The sequence below is a fragment of the Ranitomeya imitator genome, chromosome 3 (genome assembly GCF_032444005.1).
Source record: "Ranitomeya imitator isolate aRanImi1 chromosome 3, aRanImi1.pri, whole genome shotgun sequence".
Taxonomy (NCBI): Eukaryota; Metazoa; Chordata; class Amphibia; order Anura; family Dendrobatidae; genus Ranitomeya; species Ranitomeya imitator.
Window position 1 is genome coordinate 721970772 of NC_091284.1, and position 26819 is coordinate 721997590.

A 26819-nucleotide genomic window follows, 5' to 3' on the forward strand; every position below is an offset into this window, starting at 1 on the left:
ACCGGACCTGGAGAGAACAGTGGCAGGTCAGAATATTAATACATTCACACTACATTACATGCAGATACACATATTTAATTTTAAATATATATATATATATATAGATGGAGTGCTTCTTTAAAAAACACCCCTAAAACACAATGACACTAAATTAAAAAAAATGCCACAAAGCGACCTTAAAAAAATGTCTTCATTTTAAAAAAATTTGTATGCGTTTTTGAAGCAACAGAAATTAAGGAGTCTTAATGGAATGTTTTTATTTTAGGAAAAATGTGCTCCAGCATTACAATCAGTCTGGAATCTCTTTCCTGTGTTGTTTTGTGCAGACTCCTACCCACATCATGCGGTGTGATCAATCATGGTATCTATGAATGGCCCAGCGGTATTCCATAGGTGAGCATTGAGACTTCATCCTAGAACATTCACATTCAGCTGATCAGCTACATCCTATTTTCCCTGCAGCAGTTGTGATTGTGAAGCCCAGACCAGTCACCTTGTTGTCACTCCCGTACTGGCAGCAAGAGACTATAAACAGAAAGCTGTCAGCGTGAGGCCTAGAATGACTGAAGGGGACTTGCTGAAGTACTGGGAAGTGCCTGTCAGGAAGTAGATGTTACTACCTTTCAATAGTTAGCGCAGTGAGAAAATGCATCTGCACTTTTCAGAGACATCTGGCTTCGCCCATGTTTTATTGTTGGTATCATAGGACCATATGGTGAGTGGACATTCATCACTACTCATTTTTCCTCATGGACCCTTTTGTATGGACCTAAGTCTGTCTTCATCAGAAAATATAAAACTAATTACACCGCCTACTGTGCACTTAGAGAGTAGTCATTGTTAAAAAAAAAAATTCTTCCACAGCTCAATAGTACATGTGAAAAAAAAACTTTTTTAATGTATCTTCTTAGAGAAATCAGTTATATTCTTCCACTGAAATCACTACACAATTCTCATTTTATGAGCAAAATCTATATTCAGTGAATTTACATCTTCCCATTACTAATTACAAATGTTTAATCATGAATTGAGAATTTTTGAAAGATTTTTTTTTTGTTAGGAAGTTATAAGGGTTAAAAGTTGACCAGCGATTTCTCATTTTTCCAACAAATTTTACTTTAGACCCAAAGTTTTTTATTTTCTCAAGGGCAACAGGAAAAAAATGAACCACACAATTTGTTGTGCAATTTCTCCTAAGTACGCTGATAACCTATATGTGGGGGAAAAGTACTGTTTGGGTGCACAGAAAGGCTCGGAAGGGAAGGAGAGCCATTTAACTTCTTGAATGCAATATTTGTTAGAATAATTAATGGACACCATATCACTTTTAGAGAGCCCCGGATGTGCCTAAACAGCAGACATCCACCACAAGTGACATGATTATGGAAACTAGATGCCTCAGGGAACTTATCTAGATATGTGATGAGCGCCTTGAACTCCCAAGTGCTTCACAGAAGTTTACCACACTCAGCGATGGAAATTCAAAAAATCAAATTTTTCCCACAAAAATGCTTTTAGCCCCAAATTTTACATTTTCACAAGGGTAACAGGAGATATTGCACTATACAATTTGTTGCGCAATTTCTCCTTAGTATGCAGATACCCAATATGTGGAGGAAAACCACGGCAGGGCTCAGAAGGGAAATAGTGCCATTTGACTTTTGTAATGCAAAATTTGCTGTAATAATTAGCAGACGCTAATTAGCTAAGGCGTTTGGAGAGCCCCTGATATGCCTAAACAGTGAAAGCCCCCCCCCCCACACACACACACACAATTGACACTAATTTAGAAACTATAACCCTCAAGGAACCTATCTAGAGGTGTTGTGAGCTCTTTGTACCAACAGGTGCTTCACAAAAGTTTGTAATGTTGAGCTGTGAAAATAAAAAAAAATCAATATTCTTTTAGCACCAAATTTTGCATTTTTACAAGCGTAACAGGAGAAGATTGATCTCAAAATCGTTTGTGCAATTTCTCTTTTGTATGCTGATAAACCCCATATTAGAGAGAAAGCTACTGTTTGGGCACATGGCAGGCCTCAGAAAGGAAGGAGTACCATCTTGGAATTCAGACTTTGATGGAATGGTCTGCGGGTGTCGTCATGTTTGGAGAGTCCCTGATGTGCCTAAACAGTGGAACCCCCCCAAGTTCCTCCATTTTGGAAACTAGACCCCTCAAGGAATGCATCTAGGTGTGTGCTGAGCACCTTGAACCCCCGGGTGCTTCACAGAAGTTTATAACGTTGAGCCATGAAAATAAAAAAAAAATCTAATTTTTCCCACAAAAATGTTTTTTAGAGCCAAATTTTGCATTTTCACAAGGGTAACAGGAGATATTGCACCATAAAATTTGTTGAGCAATTTCTCCTGAGTTCGCAGATACCCAATATGTGGAGGAAAACCACGGCAGGTCTCGGAAGGGAGAGTGCGCCATTTGCTTTTTTTAACTCAAAATTGCTGGAATAATTAGAGGATGCTATGATGCATTTGGAGACCCCCTGATGCGCCTAAACAGTAACAAAAAAAAGCACAAGTGACACCAATTTACCAAACTAGACACCAAACTAGACCCATTAAGGAACTTAATGAGATGTGTTGTGGGCACTTTGAACCACCAGGTGCTTCACAGAAGTTTATAACGATGAGTTGTGAAAATAAAAAAAATCTAATTTCTCCCACAAGAATGTTCTTGTAACAACCAAATCTTGCATTTTCACAAAGGTAAGAGAAAATGGATCTCGAAATTTGTTGTGCAATTTTTCCTAAGTACACTGATACCCCATATGTGGGGAAAAACTACTGTTTGGGCCCAAGGTTTTGGAGTGCCCCTGATGTGCCTAAACAGTGGAAACCCCAGCATAAGCCACTGTTTTGAAAGCTAGACCTGTCTGATAACTAGATGTCTGTGTCTAGATGTGTTGTGAGCACCTTTAACCCCCAGGTGCTTCACAAAAGTTTATAACGTAGAGCCGTAAAAAAAAATCAAATTTTTCCCACAAAAATCTTATTTTCTCCCCATTTTTTTTATTTTCACAAGGGTAACAGGACAAAATGGAACCGAAATATTGTTGTACAATTTCTAATGAGTACACCGATACCACATACACATAAATTATTTATATTATTTACACAATGTGATTTTCTGGATTTTATTTTTGATATTCTATTTCTCAATGTTAAAATTAACCTACCCTTAAAATTATAGACTGTTCATGTCTTTGTCAGTGGGCAAACTTACAAAATCAGCAAGGGATCAAATACTTACCAGTATTTCCCCCACTGTATGTGGTCAAAAGCTACTTTTGAGGTACAGTGCAAAGGTCAGAAGGGAAGAAACGCCATAGTTGAGATATTTCTGGACTGGTTTGAGGGTGCCATCTCTCATTGGCAGAGCACCTGAGGTGCCAGAACAGCAGAACCCTCCACAAGTGACGCCATTTTACAAGCTACATTTCTCAATGAGTTGTATTAACATCACAGGTGTGTCACAGAATGTTATACCATTGGTCAGTGAAGAAAAAATAATTACATTTTTAACAGCAAAATTTAATTTTAGCCTCAAATTTTACATTTACACAAGGGTAAATGGGCAAAAATGGCACCAACCTCTGTCCCACAATTTCTGCTGAATGTCAAAATACATCATATATTGCTGTACAATGCTGCTTAGCCACATGGCGAGACTTGGGAAGGACGAAGTCAGTGCCGGCTCCAGGTTTTCGTGGGCCACGGGCGAAAGAGTCGCAGTGTGCCCCTTTAACACATACCTCAATTCATGATGCATAGATACTGCAGAAAAATATAGGTATAGTATAATGCTAAAGATTTCACTTCTTACATTACATGAGTGATAGCTATTGTAAATTCTACATTAGGTCAGAAAAAGGACAGTATAGTTCTCCGTAAAGTATTATGGGCATCACATAGCACTCCATACCGAATAATGAGCCACATATATTGCTCCATTAAGAATAATGAACCCCATATAATGCTCCATACAGTATCATGGGCATCACATAGTGCTCCATACAGAATAATGAGCCCAATATATTGCTCCATACAGAATAATAAACACCATATAATGCTCCATACAGTATTATGGGCATCACATAGTGCTCCATACAATATAATAAGCCCCACATATCGCTCTATACAGTATAATGAGCCCATATATTTCTCCATACAGTATAATTAGCCCATATAATGCTTCATACAGTATAATGAGCCACATACCGTATATTGCTCCATACAGTATTATGGGCACCATATATTGCTCCATACAAAATAATGGGCCCCATATAATGCTCCATACAGAATAAAGAGCCCCATATATTGCTCAATACAGAATAATGGACCCCATATACTGCTCCATACAGAATAATGAGCCACATACTGTATTATTGCTCCATACAGTATATAATAGGCCCCATATATTGCTCCATACAGTATAATGAGCCCCATATATTGCTCCATACATAATGGTTCCCATAAAATGCTCCATACAGAATAGTCCCCATATAATTATCTGTATATAATGGGCCCCATCTAATGCTCCATATAAAATAGGCCCCATATGATGCTCCATATATAATGGGCCCCATAAAATGCTCCATACAGAATAGTCCCCATATAATGCTCCATATATAATGAGCCCCATATAATGCTCCATGTATAATGGACCCCATATGATGCTCCATATAAAATTGGCTCCATATATAATGGGACCCATATGATGCTCCATGATGAGCCTCATATAATGCTCCATATGAAATGGGCTCCATATATGATGCTCCAGTGTATGATGGACCCATGTACCGTATATACACGTGTATAAGCGGAGTAGTTCAGCACATTTTTTGTGCTGAAATGCCCCCCTTGGCTTATACACGAGTCATTGTCCCAGAAAGACGGCGGGGGAGGGGGAGCGGCGGAGCAGTGGGTCACAGAGGCAGAAGACGTGTCTGCGGCCAGGGTTGCCATCAGGGCATTACTGCACAGACTGGCGTATGGGGCCTGATGACCAGAGGGGGCCCACACCGGGCCCCGTCTCTTCTAGCCATTGGGCCCCAGCATCAGATTGCTGCTGGTGCAGTAACTGAACCTGCATGCAAGACAGGGGCAGGATGGGAGACACAGGGGCAGGATGGGAGACATGGGGACAGGATAACAGAAACAAGGGGCAGGATGGGAGACACGGGGCAGGATGGGAGACATGGGGACAGGATGGGAGACAGATGGGGCAGGATGGGAGACAAAAGGGTCAGGATGGGAGACTAATGGGGCAGGAAGAGAGACATGGGGCAGGATGGGAGACAGTTGGGGCAGGATGGGAGACAGAAGGGACATGATGGAGACAGATGGGGCAGTATCATGGGACAGATGGGGCAGGATCAAGGGACAGATGGGACAGGATCACGAGACAGATGGGGCAGGATCAGACATCACATCGGGGCCGAATGGATACTCATGAGGGCAGGATGAGAAAACATATGGGGCCAGGATGGGAGAACATATGACTGGAGCCAGGAATGAGACACACGGGGCCAGGATGGGGATATTATTACCATAAGGACTAAATAAGGGATATTATTACTGCAGTGATGTATTTACTTTATTTTTTGAGGAAACTACTTTAAATGCGGGATGCGGTCCTATTACTGTGCAGAGCGACAGCATGTTGCCTTTTTTTCTAGTTTTGAAGTTGGGAAAAAATTAAGTAATGTGTTTTGCAAGCGGTGCTCTAGCTAACTGTTATTTCCTGAAGAGACGAGCCCTGGCTGGAAGAAGTGGTGGTGGTCTGTACTGGATGAAGATGAAAAGCAAAGATGAAGGACTTCACCTAGAGACATCACTGGTGAGTCAGTGTGTTACCTTACACTGACACTATACACTGTATACTATATACAGTGGTCCTTTATACAATGTCACCAGTGATCACTGTATTACCTTTACACTGACACTATATACATAGCTCCTGTGTATAATGTCACTGATCTCAGTATAACCTGTACAATATATACAGTGCTCATGTGTATAATGTCACTGTTGTATTACCTGCACATTAATACTGTATACAGAGCTCCTCTGTATAATGTCACCTGGATCACTGTATTACCTGTACACTATACATTGTATACAGAGCTTCTGTGTATAATGTCACCGGTAATCACTGTAGTACCTGTAAGCAGACACTGCAATCTAAGTACAGATTTCCTGTGTATAATGGCACTCATGGTGATATTAGTATTATGGGTTTTTTTTATTAATGATCAATATTGTAATATTCAGTCACTATGTGGTGGTAATATGTTGTCCGGCAATGGCGTGGTGGTATTTTACCCTTGTATGTGCTATTATTTGGTTACTACGTGGTGGTAATATGTGGTCTGTTCATGGTGTGGTGGTATTTGTTCCTTGTATGTGGTGTTATTGGTCACCATGTGGTGGTAATATATGATCTGGACATGGTGCAGTGCTATTTGTCTCTTGTATGTGATATTATTTGGTCACTGTGGTGGTAATATGTGGTCTGGACATGGTGTGGCGGTATTTGTTCTTTGTATGTGGTCTTGTAGGTCTCTTTGTGGTGGTAATATGGTGTCTGGTCATGGTGCGGTGGTATTTGTCCCTTGTATATGGTATTATTGGTCATTTTAAAAATTGTAAAATAACTAAAAATATACCTAAATTGTATTGGATATTTTAACAAATGATTAATAGGATAGAGTAGAGTAGAGCTCGGCCAAAAGAGTCTACCTTGTCGGGGTGGCTGCTTAAAAAACCTTTTGGCCAAAACAAAAGCTGCTGGCTATATGAATGATCTGGTGATGGGAACTGTTAATGTGTGATTGGTGAGAATTGGAGTTTTTCCAAGAGAGCACGGTGGGACTGTGGATAGTTAGAGGGATGGAGGTGGGGCTGGGGTGGAGCCTGGCCGGAGTCTCAGGGGGCCCTGAAAACTTTGCCAGTATGGGGCCCCAAAATTCCTAGTGGCAGCCCTGGCTGCAGCTGTAACTGTGCCCGCTGCTAAAGAGAAAAGAATATTCACTGCACTGGCAGTGAATATTCATTTCTTTTATAGCGCGCACAGTTACAGCTGCAGCTACCGGCTTCCAGCACACATCCTACTTACCTTCCCTGGACGCCCTCGCTACATCTCCTTCCGGTGCCAGTCTTCAGGCCAAGCGATCACAGGTCCTCCGCTCATTAAGGTAATGAATATTCACCCCTCTCCACTCCCATATGCTTGGAGTGAATATTCATTACTTTAATGAGCGGTGACACGCTCGTCCTGAAGAGCTGCTGGCACCGGAACGAGATGCAGCGAGGGCGCGCAGTGAAGGTAAGTAGGATGTGTTTTATTTTATAGGAACCATGCATAAAAGGATAGGGGATAAGGAGCCATGCATACAGGGATGGGGAGCCTTGCATACAAGGATGGGGATGGGGAGCCACGCATACAAGGATAGGGATGAGGAGCCATGCATATAAGGACAGGGATGGGGAGCCATGCATACCAGGATAGGGATGAGCGGACAATGCATACCCGGCTTATACTCGAGTTAATAAGTTTTCACAGTTCTTTGTGGCAAAATTAGGTGCCTCGACTTATACTTGGGAAGACTTATACTTGAGTATATACAGTAATTCTCCATATACAATGGGCCATATATATGATGCTCCAGTGTATGATAGGCCCATATGTGATTCTGCAGTGTATAATGGGCCCCATTTATGATGCTCCAGTGTATGATGGGCCCCATATATGATGCTCCAGTGTATGATGGACTCCATATATGATGCTCCAGTGTATGATGGGCCCAATATATAATGCTCCACATGTGATGGGCCTCATATATGATGCTCCAGTGTATGATGGGCCCCATATATGATGCTCCAGTGTATGATGGGCCCCATATATGATGCTCTAGTGTATAATAGGCCCGATTTGTAATGCTTCATATATGACAGACCTCATATATGATGCTCCAGTGTATGATGGTCCCCATATATAATGCTCCATATATGATGGACCCATATATGATGCTCCAGTGTATGGAGCAGTGTAATGCTCCATTAAAAAAATGAAATACTCACCTCTCGTCGCTGGCCACTCCTCTACTCCGGACTTCTCAGCGTCACCATCTTCTGGCTTTCTGCACTGTGACTGATCAGGAAGAGGGCGCACACACAGATATATATACAGTATATGTGTGTGGGTGTGGGTGTGGGTGATTTGTATACATATACAGCAGGTGGCATAAATTTTGAACATGTCACCAATTTTCCAAGTAAATATATTTCTAAAGGTGCCATTGACATGAAATTCTCACCAGATGTCGGTAACAACCCATCCAATCCACATAGGCAAGGAAATCAAACCATAGATGTCCATAAATTAAGTTATAATTAGAAATGGCATGGGGTACAGGGAAAAAGTATTGAATACGCTTGCTGAAATTTATTTTATACTTTATACTTTCTTGGTGATGGCAGCTTCAAGATGCCTCCTTTAGGGAGAAACTAATTGCATACATTGCTCAGGTATGATTTTGGCCCATTCTTCCACTCAAACACTCTTCAAATCCTAAAGGTTCTGTGGGCTCCTTCTATGAACTCTGAGCTTTAGTTCCTTCCATAAATGTTCTATTTGATTCAGGTCAGGTGATTGGTTGGGCCATTCTAGTAGCTTTTATTTTATTTATTGGAACCAATTGAGAGTTTCTTGGCTGTGTGTTTGGTATCATTGTCTTGCTTAATTGTCCACCCTTGTTTCATCTTCATCAGGCTGTTAGGTCGCAGCAGATTTTCATCAAGAATGTCTGTGTACTTTTGTCCATTCATCCTTCCTTCAATTATATGAAGTTCACCAGTGCTGTATGCTCAAAAACAGCCCCACACTATGATATTCCCACCTCCAAACTTCACTATTAATATGGTGTTTTTGGGGTGGAATGCAGTGCTTTTTGGCCTCCAGACATGGTGTGTATTATGGAATCTGAAGAGTTCAATTTTGGTCTCATATGACAAGACTATATTTTCCAAGTATTTCATAGGCTTGTCTAAATGTTGTTGAGCAAACTTTAAATGCACCTGAACATGATTTTTGTTGAGCAAGAAAGTCTTGCATGGTGAGCGTGCATTCAAGCCATGGAGGTTGAGGGCATTGCTTTTCTTTGAAATAATTATACCTACCGATTCCAGGTCTTTCTTGGCTTTTGGACACCTTCAGTAGTTTAGAAATACTTCTTCAACCAATGCTATCAGTATGTTTTGCAACAATAAGGTTGTGAAGGTCTTGAGAGAGCTCACTGGTTTTACCTTTCATGAAATGTTTCTTGTGTGGCACATTGGTAATGATACACCTTTTTGCAGGCCATCAGTTGAACAAGCTGATATTATTTTTTCACTAAGTGGCAGGATTGCTTTCTAATTACTGATAGATTTCAGCTGATGTCATGACTTTCAGGGGCGCAGGCCCAGGATTATGGAGCCACAGCTGTACATCACAAGGCAGTGAAGGGTGCTATGACAAAGAAGACAGGAGACAGAGTTTTCTTCCAGGCACCGCACGCCCCGGAGCCTGGAAGAAATCATTAACATAAAAGATTAAAACTCAATTTCTCAACAACTACACCACAGCTCTGAGGCATACAAGTAGGACTATTTAACCATTTTATTACCTGTTTGCCCATAGTAATAGCTCAAAAGCGTCCCAGGGGGTGACAGATTCCCTTTAATTAATGGAAGAATTATATTTTGAACGGTAGTATGCCTTCATGTGGTTCTCAGCAGCATAATGCATTTTCTATTAGATTACAATGACCAATATATATAAGATAGAAAGGTATTTCAAATAGAAACCATTGTGTTCTATACTTCAGTATATATTGAAAGAGGTTTCTCCTAATTCCTTTTACCTGAGTCTGGCAATAAAAAATGCATAGTCTCAAATCAAGCTGAAAGGTAAAAATAAAAAGCACAATTTATAGCTCTGTCCTGTTTACCGGAGCAGAAATACACTTACAGTACATTATAATGCATTATTATGGATATCCGTTTCAGAAGATAGAGATTTACACGGAGAATTTGCCTCTTTAAAAGGTGTGCTCAGGGAATATAGAAGTAGTGCTTAAATAACTGAGATATACTGTAGCTTTATTAGGCCAGATCACACACTGGGCTTAGGTGCATTGTTGTAAGAGTTTTTTCCTTAGACCTCAATGGATTTGTTAAAAATGTGTTGTTGAAGGGAACCTGTCAGGTCCCCCGTGACCCCAGAACCACCAGCAGTTGTGTCCGCATACGTTGACAAACTGCCTAACAGTCCCTATGTTATATTACATACATGAACAGATCTTTAGAAAAAGTATTTCTAAAATCCATTTATTATATGCAAATGAGGGCTTTGAGTAGTCAATGGGGCATTAGTGTCCCCAGACTAGTCAGCCTACTAAGCATGTCATAACATAACTTACAATCGGCGGCGACATCGCAAGCACCACACTTACCTCGTACATGCACGCGGCTTCTTTCCCGCTCATTATTGTTCCTTCAAAGCCGGGTGTATGTGTCCCAGCTTCAGAGAGGCACTCCACATGATCGCAAGGGCAGAGATTTCCGATCATGCGCCTCTCTCAAGCTGGGATCAGATCAGGGATTCAGAGGAAAAGAGTGAAGAAATGAAGATATCAAATGACATCTACTTAAGGAGTGCCAAGTTCTTTGTATTTATATGGAGGACTACCTGGCAGCAGGTTTACTAGTCCTCTAGTGATAGTATTGCTTGATGATAAAATAGTGATTTGATCAAAACTACAGCAAGCAGCCCAGTAAGTGACACATAGCTGGATTCATAAGTAAATAAAAAAGTCATTTTCAGCTCATCTGTCCACTCTGTGCATGGCTGCCATCCCAGGAAAATCCAACAAGTAGTAAAAAAATTCAGCACCAGGAGGTTGCCCTCCAATAAGCTTTATTCCAAAATGTTCATTTAAAAGCATGGACAACTGACAATAGAAAAATGGCATAAATAGCAAGGGTCCCAGAAACCAGTTTATGTGTTTCAGGGCCAAATATGCCCCTTAGTCATAACCTGGATTCATCCTATCAGTCTCTACATCAAGCTGCTCTCAGACTAGGTAACAAAAACCAGGTGAAAGATTCCACTCAAGGCTTGAAACACTTTTTGGATTTTCACTCTGCCTGGACCGAGCTACTTTACTGCCTGCACCCATTCTGAAGCTATGTGATTGTTCATTGTGCTGCTTTTTCTGATATGGAATTATTGAAGACGTCAGTTTGCTATACACTACCATTCAAAAGTTTAGGGTCACTTAGAAATGTCATTATTTTTTAAAGAAAAGCACAGTTTTTTCCAATTCAGAAATACACTCTATACAATGTTAATGTAGTAAATGACTATTCTAGCTGCAAACGTCTGGTTTGTAATGCAATATCTTCATAGCTTGTATAGAGGCCCTTTTCCAACAACCATTACTCCAGTGTTCTTATGGTACTTTGTGTTTGCTAACTGTGTAAGAAGGCTAATGGATGGTTAGAATACCTAGAATACCTTGAAAACCCTTGTGCAAGTATGTTAGCACAGCTGAAAACAGTTTGGCTGATTAGAGAACCTATAAACCTGACCTTCCTTTGAGCTAGTTGAGAATCTGGAGCATTACATTTGTTGGTTCCATTAAGCTCTTAAAATGGCCAAAAAAAAGAACTTTCATGTGAATCTCGACAGTCTATTTTTGTTCTTAGAAATGAAGGCTATTCCATGTGAGAAATTGCCAAGAAACTGAAGATTTCCTACAATGGTGTGTACTACTCCCTTCAGAGGAGAGCACGAACAGGCTCTAACCAGAGTAGAAAGAGAAGTGGGAGGCCCCGCTGCACAACTGAGCAACAAGACAAGTACATTAGAGTCTGTAGTTTGAGAAATCGATGCCTCAAAGGTCCTCAACTGGCAGCTTTAAATAGTACACGCAAAACACCAGTGTCAACGTCTACAGTGAAGAGACGACTCCGGGATGCTGGCCTTCAGGGCAGAGTGGCAAAGAAAAAGCCATATCTGAGACTGGCTAATAAAAGGAAAAGATTAATATGGGCAAAAGAACACAGACATTGGACAGAGGAAGATTGGAAAAAAGTGTTATGGACAGACGAATCCAAGCTTGAGCTGTTTGGATCACACAGAAGAACATTTGTGAGACGCAGAACAACTGAAAAGATGCTAGAAGAGTGGCTGATGCCATCTGTCAAGCATGGTGGAGGTAATGTGATGGTCTGGGTTTGCTTTGATGCTGATAAAGTGGGAGATTTGTAAAAAGTAAAAGGGATTTTGAATAACGAAGGCTATCACTCCATTTTGCAACGCCATGCCATACCCTGTGGAAAACGCTTGATTGGAGTCAATTTCATCCTACAACAAGACAATGACCCAAAGCACACCTCCAAATTATGCAAAAACTATTTAGGGAAGAAGCAGGCAGCTGGTATTTTATCTATAATGGAGTGGCCAGCGCAGTTACAAGATCTCAACCCCATTGAGCTGTTGTGGGAGCAGCTTGACCGTATGGTATGCAAAAAGTGCCCATCAAGCTAAACCAACTTGTGGGAGAAGCTTCTGGAAGAATGGGGTGAAATGTCTCCAGATTACCTCAGCAAATTAACTGCTAGAATGCCAAAGGTCTGCAATGCTGTAATTGCTGCAAAGGGAGCATTCTTTCATGAAAGCAAAGTTTGAAGTAGAAAATTATTATTTCAAATAAAAATCTTTTTTTGTGAACCTTGTCAATGTCTGGACTAGATTTTCAATTCATTTGGCAACTCATCTAATATATAATTGTCAATCGGCTCTGTCACAGCTTCTAGCGATTGTGTCGCCGGAAGTAGCCGACCGCCATATTGGAATACCCAATTGATGGGTATTCCAATATGGTATCCGCTGGTGACTGGTGATACCGGGCCCTTGCGCAGTACCACCAGCAGGTCATATCATACTCACCTGCTCCCGGCACGTCTCTGCATGTCCCTGCTTCTCCGGCACCAGCAGCTTCTTCCTATGTTCAGCGGTCACATCGTACCGCTCATTAAAGTAATGAATATGGATGCGACTCCACTCCCATAGGGGTGGAGCTGCATATTCATTACTGTAATGAGCGGTATGATGTGACCGCTGAACATAGGAAGAAGCTGCCGGAGATCATCTGTCAGTGAGAAGCAGGGACCACGCCGGAAGCAGGTGAGTATAATGGGGGAGAGTGAGCATTGCGCGATATTCACCTGTCCCCATTCGACCGCAGGGTGCCGCTCCGTCTTCCGCGTCCTCTGCCTATGACGTTCAGGTCAGAGGGCGTGATGACTTGTTTAGTATGAGCGCCCTCTGCCTGAACAAACAGTCACTGCAGAGGATGCGGAAGACAGAGCGGTGCCTGGCGGTGGAACAGGGACGGGTAAATATCGCAAGTGCTGGGGGCCTGCTCAGGACAAGAGGTGAGTATGTCATTTATTTTTTATCGCAGCAGCAGCATATGTGGCATGTGTTTCTATGGAGCATCTTATGGGGCCGTACTCAAACTTTATGCAGCATTATATGGGGCAAATGTTTCTATGGAGCATCTTATGGGGCCATAATCAACCATTATGCAGCATTATATGGGGCATATATTTCTATGGAGCATCTTATGAGGCCATAATCAACCATTATGCAGCATTATATGGGGTACATTTTCTATGGAGCATCCTATGGAACCATAATCAACCTTTATGCAGCATTATATGGGGCAAATGTTTCTATGGAGCATCTTATGGGGCCATAATCAACCTTTGTGCAGCATTATGTGAGGCAAATGTTTCTATGGAGCATCTTATGGGGCCATAATCAACCATTATGCAGCATTATATGGGGCACATTTTCTATGGAGCATCTTATGGGGCCATAATCCACCTTTGGGCAGCATTATAAGGGGCACATTTTCTATTAACCATCTTATGGGAACATAATCAACCTTTGTGGAGCATTATACAGGGCACATGTTTCTATGGAGCATCTTATGTGGCCATAATCAACCTTTATGCAGGATTGTATGGGGCAAATGTTTCTATGGAGCATCTAATGGGGCCATAATTAACCTTTGTGCAGCATTATATGGGACATATTTTTGTATGAAGCATCTTATGGGGCCCATCATAAACTTTATGGAGCATTATATGTGGCATATTTTATCATAGAGCATCTTATGGGGCCCATCATGAACTTTATGGAGCATTATATGGGGCGTATTTTGTATGGAGCATTGCTTGGGGATGAGAGATTCGCAGTGCTGCAAAGCCTGCCTCCATCGGGCAGTTTGATTAATACAGTAAAAGTATGAGTTTTCATGGAAAACAAAAAATTGTCTGGGTGACCCTAAACTTTTGAACAACAGTGTATATCCCTATAAAGCAGTTGTGACTTTTTATGTACTTACCTAATAATTTGTAATTTTAACTGAAGATCGTGATGCTGGAATCCATTCCTCCTTCTTCCATTGCTTGTTCTGCAATACTGCTGGTCTTTGTGCTTCGGACCTTCACATGGCTGAGCTGACATTTTTCCATTTTTGGCTAATTTTTCGGATTATATGACAGAAAGTTGTCAGATCAAACAATGCTTCTCAATTTGCTGCTAAGGAGACTACATAGACTTAAACCCATCCTTGTGCTGTTGGAGACCCTTGTCTACCACCAAATGTGCCAAATAATATGCAATTGAGCATGGAGGAATCACATTTTCTTTTACATCATATGGACAGCCGAATGCTCCACTTATCTAGAAAAGAAATGGCACCGTACGCATTATTGAAAGAAGTTAAGTTGGTGAAGACAGTGTGTTGCTCTGAGCAACATTCTGTTCCTTGTGTTCCGGAATTCATGCAAATTTATTTTGGTGCTTACCACCTACCATTTTGAAATGGCAGTGGCCTCTTTTAGCAGGATAATGCCATAATGCAAAATTGTTCAGGACTGTTTTGAGGAACATGACTAAGAATTCAAGGAGCTGACTTGGCTTCCAAATTCCCCAGATCTCAATCAAGTAAGCATCTGTCGCATGTACTGACATAACAAATCCGACCACTAGAAGCCGCACCTATAACCTTACAGGACTTACAGGATCTGCTGCTAATGTCTTGTTGCCGGATACCACAGGATGCTTTCATAGGTTTTAGCCATACCTTGAGAGGTCGCAGTATTTTTGGTGGCACAAGGGGGAGCATACACTGCATGCACATATCATAGGTATTTTGTATTTTTGATTATTCATTTTATTATTGAATTGCAGCGCTGTTGGTCAATCCAAAGGTTAATAAACCTGAATATTTAAGAAAGTAAAAGTGAGATTTTGTCTTTCTTAAGAGAATATATCTGTGAGCAGAATTATTGGGTAACTATTAGTGTGCAGAATTATTATGCAACTAAATGACAAATGTTAAATTCTCCCATTTTATTTGTTCATTTTCATCTTTTAAAGTGAGAATAATAACCAAACAGATTAAAATGTACAAAAATATATTTCTGATATTTAAAAATTTTAGACCAATATAGCCTTCCTTCTTTTCAATAACAGTCATAAACCTTCCATCCATGGAGTCTGTCAGTTTCTTAATCTGTTGATCAACGTTTTGGGTGGCCAGCCAGACACTGCTCAGAGCGGTGACTGTTTTGCTTCACAGTAAATCTCCCATTTAAGTAGGGCCCACAAGTTCTCAATAGGGTTTAGGTCAGGTGAGGAAGGGGCCTTGTCATTATTCTTGCATCTTTAAGGTCTTTACTATGCAAATTGCCTCTTCTGAGAAAAAGAGGACTTAACTCTATAGCGCCACTTGTTGGAAGTAGCGATCCTACAAGTCACAAACAAATCTTTAACGAGTCGTGTAATATGACTTAGGATAAAAGCCAAATTAGTATCTCAATTCGCAGACACGGTGTTTCGGGCTGTTGGCCCTCTTCAGTGCAAAGCATGAGAACTAATTTGGCTAGGTGAGAGGCTCTGAACTGGGGTCTAAGGGGTATCGTTTCTCCTTATGGAGAGTGACATACCATCTCTGGCTTGTCAAGGTAAGGAGGCTTGGCAGCCAAGTAGTAGAGTATTTAGAGTAGAGTAGAGTAGTAGAGTAGTAGAGTATTCTCTACATTTCAGTTCACTTGTTGTGTATGTCCTATTCTAGTGTATAATGTATAATGTTCTTCTGTCAACTCCACTGGCATGTCAACTATGTAATTCCTTTATGATTTTTATGATTTAAGTCGTGCTGCTGTGATACCATAATTTCCCACGGGATCAATAAAGTGTATCGTATCGTATCGTATTTTGATGCATGAAATGGAGCATTGTCCTGCACAAAATTAATGGTTATTTTGAAAGAAGCAGTCTTTTTCCTTTAATACTGCTTGAAGACAGTTTCTTCTAACAACTAGAAGAAGGAATGGGAGTTGATAATGAGTCCATCTTTGACCTGAAAAGGTCTACTGGCTCATCTTTAATAATACCAACCCATAGCAGTACTCCACCTCCACCTTGCTGGGTGTCTGAGTCGAAGAGGAGGTCTGTGCGCATTACTGATCCAGCCACAGACCCATCCATCTTGTCTGTCAAGAGTCACTCTCATTTCATCAATCCATAAATCCTTTGAAAAATTTGTCGCCAGATATTTCTTGGGCCAGGTTTGAGGTTTCTACTTCTGTGTCTTGGTCAGTGGTGGTCGAGTTTCAGCCTGCCTTACCCTATCCATGTGTCTGAGCACTGAACACATTGTACTTCTGTGCTCTCCAGGGAGGTTGCAGTTCTGGAATATGACAGGGCTTGATGATGATGGCTTTCTGGTCACTTCACATTTGATTCTTCTCAAATCTTTAGCAGTTATTCAGTTTGACAGACAGAAAAGCAAAATCAGAGCTAAAGACTAGACTCACTTCCAGTATTCTGTCTCAGCTTATCTTATGTTAGAAATGGATTATACTTGACAGCAGGCAGTGAACAGCAGTTACAAAGAAGGGAAACACCTAGTGGTCAATACTTTATAGTGATTTTATGGGCTATAAACATAACTATCATTATTATGGGTGAAAAAAGTACTTTACAATTTTGTAAATCATTGCATTGGCTGTTAGATAAGTCTCAGGCCACATGCACGCCTTGAGTATTTGGTGAGTTTTTTTACCACAGTATTTGTAAGCCAAAACCAGAAGTGGAACAATCAGAGAAAAAGTATAATAGAAACACGTCACCACTTCTGTATTCTTCACCCACTCCTGGTTTTGGCTTTTCAAATACAGAGGTAAAAAAAAACCTCACCAAATACTCAACTTGTGCACAAGCCTAAATGCCCCAAAACACATTAGAATAAGGTTGTTTGACTTAAGTTGCCTGATATAGAAATTGACTGACCATCTAAAGTGTGTGGGGACCATTCAACTTTCCCCCAATGGATGACGTCGGGGAAAGAAGCTTCCAGCTTACACAACTTCATCGCCTCATCCTTTTGTTCTACCTGGGAATAAGCCACAGCCAGATGATTGTGGCAGTGGCTCTCCTATCGAAAACACAGGAATGCTTGCTAGCTTTCATGTATATAGGGGGAGACAACAGAGATAGCAGATGATGAATTCATAGTTTGACCTATGGAGATCTAATGTGTATGAGAGTTATAAGTTTATAGAAATGGCAGTGATCAATTTAAAAAAAAAAATTTTGGGTGATTGGTACCATCATAGTTTTCTGTAGTTTCAGACTGGATTCTTTGTGCAATTTTAAAATACATCCAATTTTCAGCATTGTTAAATATTCTTGATAAGCCTTTCAATAAAAATATTTGAGAAAAAAACTGTTCTGCATTAAAAAAAAACAAATCTTACAAATCCCTGCTAAAACTCTGCAAAAGCAAAATATATCTGGCTGTTGGCTTCTATTATCTAACAAAGTGACATATAATGTGGTGGAAAATGTAAAATGCTGTTTGAACCCATCCAAGGCACCCATTATTTAGGACTGCAAAATAAAGGTTGTAGGTCTTTTTGGAATGCAAGAGTTAAAATATCATGTGTTCTAAAGTATAACATGTTAACATGCGGCATCATTGAGCTGTCTGTCCACAGCGAGTCTTGACTGTTGCACTTCCAGAAAGCAAGGTTGATAGGTGATTGATGGCAGCCTGTTCACCACAGTGTCATGTTCGTGAATTACCCTGTGACATTGTTTAGGCAAATATTATTTTTTTAGAGCACTTTGCATTGATTTCCAAGCAGTAAGTCAACCATTGTTATGGACATGATATTCATATATGGCATCAGCATATATCCCCTTACATGCAAACAACCTTTCGGAAGAGTGATCCTCTGACTCAAAGATCCAACCATGGAAGCAAATCTATTCTGGACAGTCTTACATGACATTAATTTCATCTGCATTGTTTTCCTGTTCCAGACTCGTATCCTGTACTATTTTATTCGTTGCTTTTATTTTCCTCATATTTTTTCCATGACTACATTATCTGGGTGCATTTTCCCTTCTTTGACCTCCATGTCATCTTCAGATGACTTGACTCAGAGCAGTTTTTCTTGTATTCAGTGTCTTATATAAACCATTAAATACCAATGTGTCTTCTAGTGTCTTAAGTTTTGTAAGAGCAATGCACCCTGTCTTTATGCCACAATGATAAATCAGTTTTGTTGGATCATTAGGGAGACTCAAGCATTTTCATATGATCCACAGAACATGTGCTAACACTTTTCTGAGGGAAACATGCATGCTTAGTGTGCTCATTATGCATACCGCTGGAAATCATAGAGAAAAAAGCAAAAGCCAGCAATAAGCAGGAGAGATTTATACCATGAGAGTGAAAAAGGATGGCATCTTCTACATGATATACAAAGATAGATAGATAGATAGATAGATAGATAGATAGATAGATAGATAGATAGATAGATAGATAGATAGATAGAGATGGATATATTCAACAATTGCAAAGATGAATAAGTGAAGAAGTGGAAACATTTTTAAAACATCTCGATTGAGTATGAGCACTACATGCAGACATCCCCACACTTACACGCCTTGGCTGCTATCATTGAGGTAATTAATGGTTCTCGGAGGAATGTTTGGCTACACTGAATGCACTTGGGCACAGAAATCATCAAGCTCCGCTACTGGCAGCTGCTTTTGCAATTGCTGACCAATGAGGTTCCAGATGTGCTTACACTATATGCCATGGTAGCACATTTTGGCCATGCAGGCTGCTCACAGTAGCACGACCAACATGCAGCCTCGTGTTGCCATTTTGAAAAGCGGTTCCTTGGACATGTTAGAGAAATGTCTGAGTCACTGGTTCCATGGATGAACCATTCTCTACTTAAAGTAACATTAGACAAGAAAAACCAAGCAAATGGCATGAAACAATGTATACACAGTTTATCAGAAGGAGATTTAACAATTCTGGGTTATGAACCAAACATCCGGCTATAGGTGTTCCTTTGACCTCACACCACCGCTTTCAAAGACTGGAAACTGAACTGGAGGTCTGTCCTCTTCAGCAATGAGTTCTGCTTTTGTCTTGGATGGAGTAATAGCTGAATGTTTCTCCTCAAGATCCAAAACCAGTGTGAGACCAAAAGAAGCAAGAAGACCATGGAGAAATCACCAACCACACAACTGAAGAACCGATATCAAATCTTTGTAGAGGATGAAGATGGCACACCTAAGAATGAAGCAATACCAGCAAGCAAAAAAGAAAAGGGCACACAGCAACAAGTGACAGCAAAAAGTACAGCCAAGAAGCAACGAAGAGTGGTGGTGGTGGGAGACTCACTACTGAGAGGCACCGAAGCAGCCATCTGCAGACCGGACATAACTGCAAGAGAAGTATGCTGCCTTCCAGGTGCGATGATCAAGGATGTGACCGATAGGATACCAAAGCTCTTCAGCTCCAAGGACGTCCACCCATTTCTTCTGATACATGTTGGCACCAATGACACAGCAAGGAAGGACCTACCGACAATCTGCAAGGACTTTGAAGAGTTGGGGAAGAAAGTAAAGGAACTGGATGCACAGGTAGTTTTTTCTTCTATCCTTCCAGTAGACGGGCATGGCACCAGGAGATGGAACAGGATCCTTGATGCAAACAACTGGCTAAGACGATGGTGCAGACAACAAGGATTTGGATTCCTGGACCACGGTGTGAATTACTGGTATGATGGACTCCTCGCCAGAGACGGACTACACCTCAACAAACCTGGGAAACACACATTCGCCAGAAGACTCGCTACACTCATCAGGAGGGCGTTAAACTAGAAGAAGAGGGGACGGGAAGAAAAACATTAGACTCGAACAAAGACGACCCAGGAAAACATACTCAGAAGGGAGGTAAGAACATTTCTAAAACAATCCACAGTGAGGAGATTGGAACAAAACAAAATCCTCTAAACTGCATGCTCGCAAACGCCAGAAGCCTGACAAACAAGATGGAAGAACTAGAAGCAGAAATATCTACAGGTAACTTTGACATAGTGGGAATAACCGAGACATGGTTAGATGAAAGCTATGACTGGGCAGTTAACTTACAGGGTTACAGTCTGTTTAGAAAGGATCGTAAAAATCGGAGAGGAGGAGGGGTTTGTCTCTATGTAAAGTCTTGTCTAAAGTCCACTTTAAGGGAGGATATTAGCGAAGGGAATGAGGATGTCGAGTCCATATGGGTTGAAATTCATGGAGGGAAAAATGGTAACAAAATTCTCATTGGGGTCTGTTACAAACCCCCAAATATAACAGAAAGCATGGAAAGTCTACTTCTAAAGCAGATAGATGAAGCTGCAACCCATAATGAGGTCCTGGTTATGGGGGACTTTAACTACCCGGATATTAACTGGGAAACAGAAACCTGTGAAACCCATAAAGGCAACAGGTTTCTGCTAATAACCAAGAAAAATTATCTTTCACAATTGGTGCAGAATCCAACCAGAGGAGCAGCACTTTTAGACCTAATACTATCTAATAGACCTGACAGAATAACAAATCTGCAGGTGGTTGGGCATTTAGGAAATAGCGACCACAATATTGTGCAGTTTCACCTGTCTTTCACTAGGGGGACTTGTCAGGGAGTCACAAAAACATTGAACTTTAGGAAGGCAAAGTTTGAACAGCTTAGAGATGCCCTTAATCTGGTAGACTGGGACAATATCCTCAGAAATGAGAATACAGATAATAAATGGGAAATGTTTAAGAACATCCTAAATAGGCAGTGTAAGCGGTTTATACCTTGTGGGAATAAAAGGACTAGAAATAGGAAAAACCCAATGTGGCTAAACAAAGAAGTAAGACAGGCAATTAACAGTAAAAAGAAAGCATTTGCACTACTAAAGCAGGATGGCACCATTGAAGCTCTAAAAAACTATAGGGAGAAAAATACTTTATCTAAAAAACTAATTAAAGCTGCCAAAAAGGAAACAGAGAAGCACATTGCTAAGGAGAGTAAAACTAATCCCAAACTGTTCTTCAACTATATCAATAGTAAAAGAATAAAAACTGAAAATGTAGGCCCCTTAAAAAATAGTGAGGAAAGAATGGTTGTAGATGACGAGGAAAAAGCTAACATATTAAACACCTTCTTCTCCACGGTATTCACGGTGGAAAATGAAATGCTAGGTGAAATCCCAAGAAACAATGAAAACCCTATATTAAGGGTCACCAATCTAACCCAAGAAGAGGTGCGAAACCGGCTAAATAAGATTAAAATAGATAAATCTCCGGGTCCGGATGGCATACACCCACGAGTACTAAGAGAACTAAGTAATGTAATAGATAAACCATTATTTCTTATTTTTAGTGACTCTATAGCGACAGGGTCTGTTCCGCAGGACTGGCGCATAGCAAATGTGGTGCCAATATTCAAAAAGGGCTCTAAAAGTGAACCTGGAAATTATAGGCCAGTAAGTCTAACCTCTATTGTTGGTAAAATATTTGAAGGGTTTCTGAGGGATGTTATTCTGGATTATCTCAATGAGAATAACTGTTTAACTCCATATCAGCATGGGTTTATGAGAAATCGCTCCTGTCAAACCAATCTAATCAGTTTTTATGAAGAGGTAAGCTATAGACTGGACCACGGTGAGTCATTGGACGTGGTATATCTCGATTTTTCCAAAGCGTTTGATACCGTGCCGCACAAGAGGTTGGTACACAAAATGAGAATGCTTGGTCTGGGGGAAAATGTGTGTAAATGGGTTAGTAACTGGCTTAGTGATAGAAAGCAGAGGGTGGTTATAAATGGTATAGTCTCTAACTGGGTCGCTGTGACCAGTGGGGTACCGCAGGGGTCAGTATTGGGACCTGTTCTCTTCAACATATTCATTAATGATCTGGTAGAAGGTTTACACAGTAAAATATCGATATTTGCAGATGATACAAAACTATGTAAAGCAGTTAATACAAGAGAAGATAGTATTCTGCTACAGATGGATCTGGATAAGTTGGAAACTTGGGCTGAAAGGTGGCAGATGAGGTTTAACAATGATAAATGTAAGGTTATACACATGGGAAGAGGGAATCAATATCACCATTACACACTGAACGGGAAACCACTGGGTAAATCTGACAGGGAGAAGGACTTGGGGATCCTAGTTAATGATAAACTTACCTGGAGCAGCCAGTGCCAGGCAGCAGCTGCCAAGGCAAACAGGATCATGGGGTGCATTAAAAGAGGTCTGGATACACATGATGAGAGCATTATACTGCCTCTGTACAAATCCCTAGTTAGACCGCACATGGAGTACTGTGTCCAGTTTTGGGCACCGGTGCTCAGGAAGGATATAATGGAACTAGAGAGAGTACAAAGGAGGGCAACAAAATTAATAAAGGGGATGGGAGAACTACAATACCCAGATAGATTAGCGAAATTAGGATTATTTAGTCTAGAAAAAAGACGACTGAGGGGCGATCTAATAACCATGTATAAGTATATAAGGGGACAATACAAATATCTCGCTGAGGATCTGTTTATACCAAGGAAGGTGACGGGCACAAGGGGGCATTCTTTGCGTCTGGAGGAGAGAAGGTTTTTCCACCAACATAGAAGAGGATTCTTTACTGTTAGGGCAGTGAGAATCTGGAATTGCTTGCCTGAGGAGGTGGTGATGGCGAACTCAGTCGAGGGGTTCAAGAGAGGCCTGGATGTCTTCCTGGAGCAGAACAATATTGTATCATACAATTATTAGGTTCTGTAGAAGGACGTAGATCTGGGTATTTATTATGATGGAATATAGGCTGAACTGGATGGACAAATGTCTTTTTTCGGCCTTACTAACTATGTTACTATGTTACTATGTTATGAGACCACCACCCCTTAACGCTCTATGGTGGCACCTCTGGCTATATTTCTCTATGGTATGTTATTTCTGCAGCCCTGACTTCCTCTTCATGTTCAATTTTGTATGAAGGCAGGGAAAGTGACACCAGCACTGATTGGGTGCTGGGCTCATGCGTCATAGCAACCACCCGTGATCCCCAGGTCCGCAAGTGCTGACGCCACTGGATCGGCGCCGGCACAGGAGGTCAGTATAGGGATTTTTATTTTATCGGGCCAAACATTTAGATCAAGAAGTGGTTGTCCGAGTGGTGGACAACCCCTTTAAAGAGTAATCTATGTATGACTGTCTTTAGGGTATGCTAGATGATTGACTCATTGTCATTCAAGTATTCATACCTTTTCCTTTTCTTATTTTACAAGCTAAATATTGAATTCCTTATTATTTTGAGGACGATTTGCAATAATTAATCAACTCAATAAAAGACTTTATTGCCTGGGTTGCTATTTTATAACAACACATAATACTGGTATAATTATATAATGCCATGGTCTACCAAAAACAACCTCACCAGGATGCTTGATCTTATGTATAATATGAATGATGACATCACTGGGGCTTCCTATGTCATATTATTAGGTCTGAGTGTCAAATACTCACATGGTCCATGGACATGAGTGACTTTGGTTCTAGAAACAAGTAGCCATTCAACCTCTTTAAGCACCAAAATTAGATTTGAGATTTATTTTTCATGAAACATGAGGATTTTCATAAATCTCCCTTTTCTGCTATATTTTCAAAGCCACTGACAAGGGGAATAGAGATATCTACCCAATATAACAAATGCTATTACTGTGTAAGCGTTACACATAAGTAATAATGGGCCATATTCTACGTGTTCTTCACACGGTTGCACTAACCCTTTGAAAGTCCTCACTTGTAGTTGTGGGATCCAAAATTCCTTGTACAGTAACATCTGGATTTTGGAATAATGACCACAAAGTAAAAAACCATTCATAGATTTATACAATTTCTTCCAGATGTTAGATCCCATGATTTCTATCAATGTAAGCCTTTAGTAAACTATTAGATATCATTTTCATACTTGGATGCCCTGAAAGGTAGAAGAATTCTCTGTGATGCAAGGATAATTTACAATTATTTTTTACATTTCAGAAATAATTCCATTCTCGCTTGAGGAAGAATTTCTAATAAGTTTGAACCCATTAAGGGCACCACCTGCATACAAAGTTGGCATGTTCTCCGAGGTTTCCCGTTGGCACTCTGGTTTCCTTCCACACTTCAAAAATACCTCCACTTTAATTGCTGTGGCTACCTATTAAATCAACCCAAGAGATTTTCACTGCCTTAGGTATAGATATTTCATTATGAGAATTGCAAATGTATATATCCTCTGTACAGAGCTCGGAAATAATGGGGGCATTACATGACTATGAGATAATATGGAAATTGTATTTAATTTTACAATTACTGTATCTCTTCCTCCATACAGTCAAGCCTCAAGGTTTGTGAGCTATGGACTGAACTGCTAAATATCGAAAGTAGGGTCTATAAACTAAAGTTTTGTGTTTATTATATTACAGGGTGCCCGATGTGCGACACGGCTCATACATAGCTTGGTCTTTTCTGTGGGAACATACCGATGTGAAACCTGGACGATAAAGAGACAAGACAGAAGAAGAATTGACACCTTCGAAATGTGGTGCTAAAGAAGGATGATATCAATACCATGGATGGCGAGAAGAACAACCAAACCAATTGGGGCAGAAATCAAGCCAGACATGTCACTAGAAGCAAGGACCACCAAGCTGCGACTTGTCTACATTAGGCATATCAAAGAGAGGAAGAAGGACTTCCTGGTCGGAAAAATAGAAGGAAAAAGGGAAAGAGGAAGACCAGCAACCTGATGGCTTGATACCATTGGAGAAGACCCTGGTGGACCAATCTAGGATTGCACAAGATCGATCTTCCTACAGATCGTTGATCCATCAATTCACCATGGGTGTGGATGTTATGATAGTCACAGTTATCGCTGCAGCAGATCTAGCAGAGCTCAGTGGTTGAGCTGTGTATAATCCTGCCTATATCACAGCTTTCTGTGTACATTACATAGTGACAGAGAGTTGATAATCAGTTCTGGGGGATGGGTTGGACTTGAAGGCACAACAGTTGTCCTGTAGTGATAATCTCCTGCTGATAAAACACTGATTGTATTGAAACAGCAAACATGGCTTACTAAGTGACACATCATTGTAATAAGGATCTCTGTTTCTACATTATTGTGATCTGAGAATATTACAAAACAAAAACCTGCTGACAGATTCCCTTTCAGTTGGTCACTGGGGAATTTCACTTTTAAAAAAGTTGTTAATTTGCTAGGTATAAATAAAAGTTTATTATTTTAATTCTCCATCTGCATTGATCTGTACTTGCATCCTTGTTGGCAGCGATTGAACATGGCTCTCCTCCATCCTGGAGGCAATGCTAAATGAATTGACCGTTAATAAAATGTCTAGGTGCCTAAAAACCATTCTGGACTAAAGTACAGGCGACAAGCTTGGTAATGATGGATTTCAGCAAGACAATGTGTCCCTCGGGGAGATAAGCCACTGCCAAGTGTGTCTGGCAGAAGTCTACTCAGCTTCCCTTATTGACATAAGCATGCATGAGAGGCACAGTCATGCATACATGCTTATAGGGAGGGGGTTAGTCCAATAGCTTTCCGGGGTGTATGTCAAGCTATACCTATTCTATGCTCCCAACCAGGGGCAACACTATAACTAAAGACATGCTGAAGAAATGTAACTTGCTCTTCTGCACCATTCTCATGGGGCTCTGTTAACACCAATCAGTTTTTCTTACTGTTTTATTTCATCATTGGGAGCCCACATTATCCCCATCTCCAAGATCCTATCCCAATATATAGTAGGTGTAATAAAAATAATAATATTAGCAAATACCTCCAGTTAGAAATGTTTATAGTTCTTTAGATTCTCTATGTCACTTACCCCATGTGCAGAACATTGCAGTAAATTTCTGCAGATAAATTGGTGAATTCGAATTTCTAAAGATTCGCTCATCTATAGAAAAGAGGCAAACATTATAATTTTATCAAATTGTTTAATTTTATTTTTGATGGCCACTGATGCAATAAAGTTGAACATACCCTTTAAATTGGCAACAAGCCTTACTCGTCATTGTAATTAGTCTGGCACTTACAGAGTTAAGCAGAGAATAGTGACTTATTGCCTGGTAGATCTGTCAATAAGTCGCCGGGAGCCTCTATTACATTCAGCACATTGGAGTACAGCTTTACTGCCCGGATTTTTCATGTGAAAGCAATATCAATGATTGATGCTTCCAACTGTCGATATTGATAGCGCTGATTGGAACGTGTAGTGTTAGGACAATGGGAGTTAGGATAGCATGGTGTCAGAGGGTCAGGTCACCGGCAAATA

The 26819-nt window shown here is 40.6% G+C and overlaps 1 long non-coding RNA gene across 1 annotated transcript; it reads left to right on the forward strand.

Annotated features, from left to right (window-relative positions):
• The first annotated feature begins 593 nt into the window (after nucleotides 1-593).
• LOC138672300 (uncharacterized) lies at nucleotides 594-25535 on the forward strand. Its single transcript, XR_011319700.1, has 3 exons — nucleotides 594-715; nucleotides 24517-24712; nucleotides 24945-25535. It is a non-coding gene; the product is annotated as an uncharacterized lncRNA (long non-coding RNA).
• Nucleotides 25536-26819: the final 1284 nt, after the last annotated feature.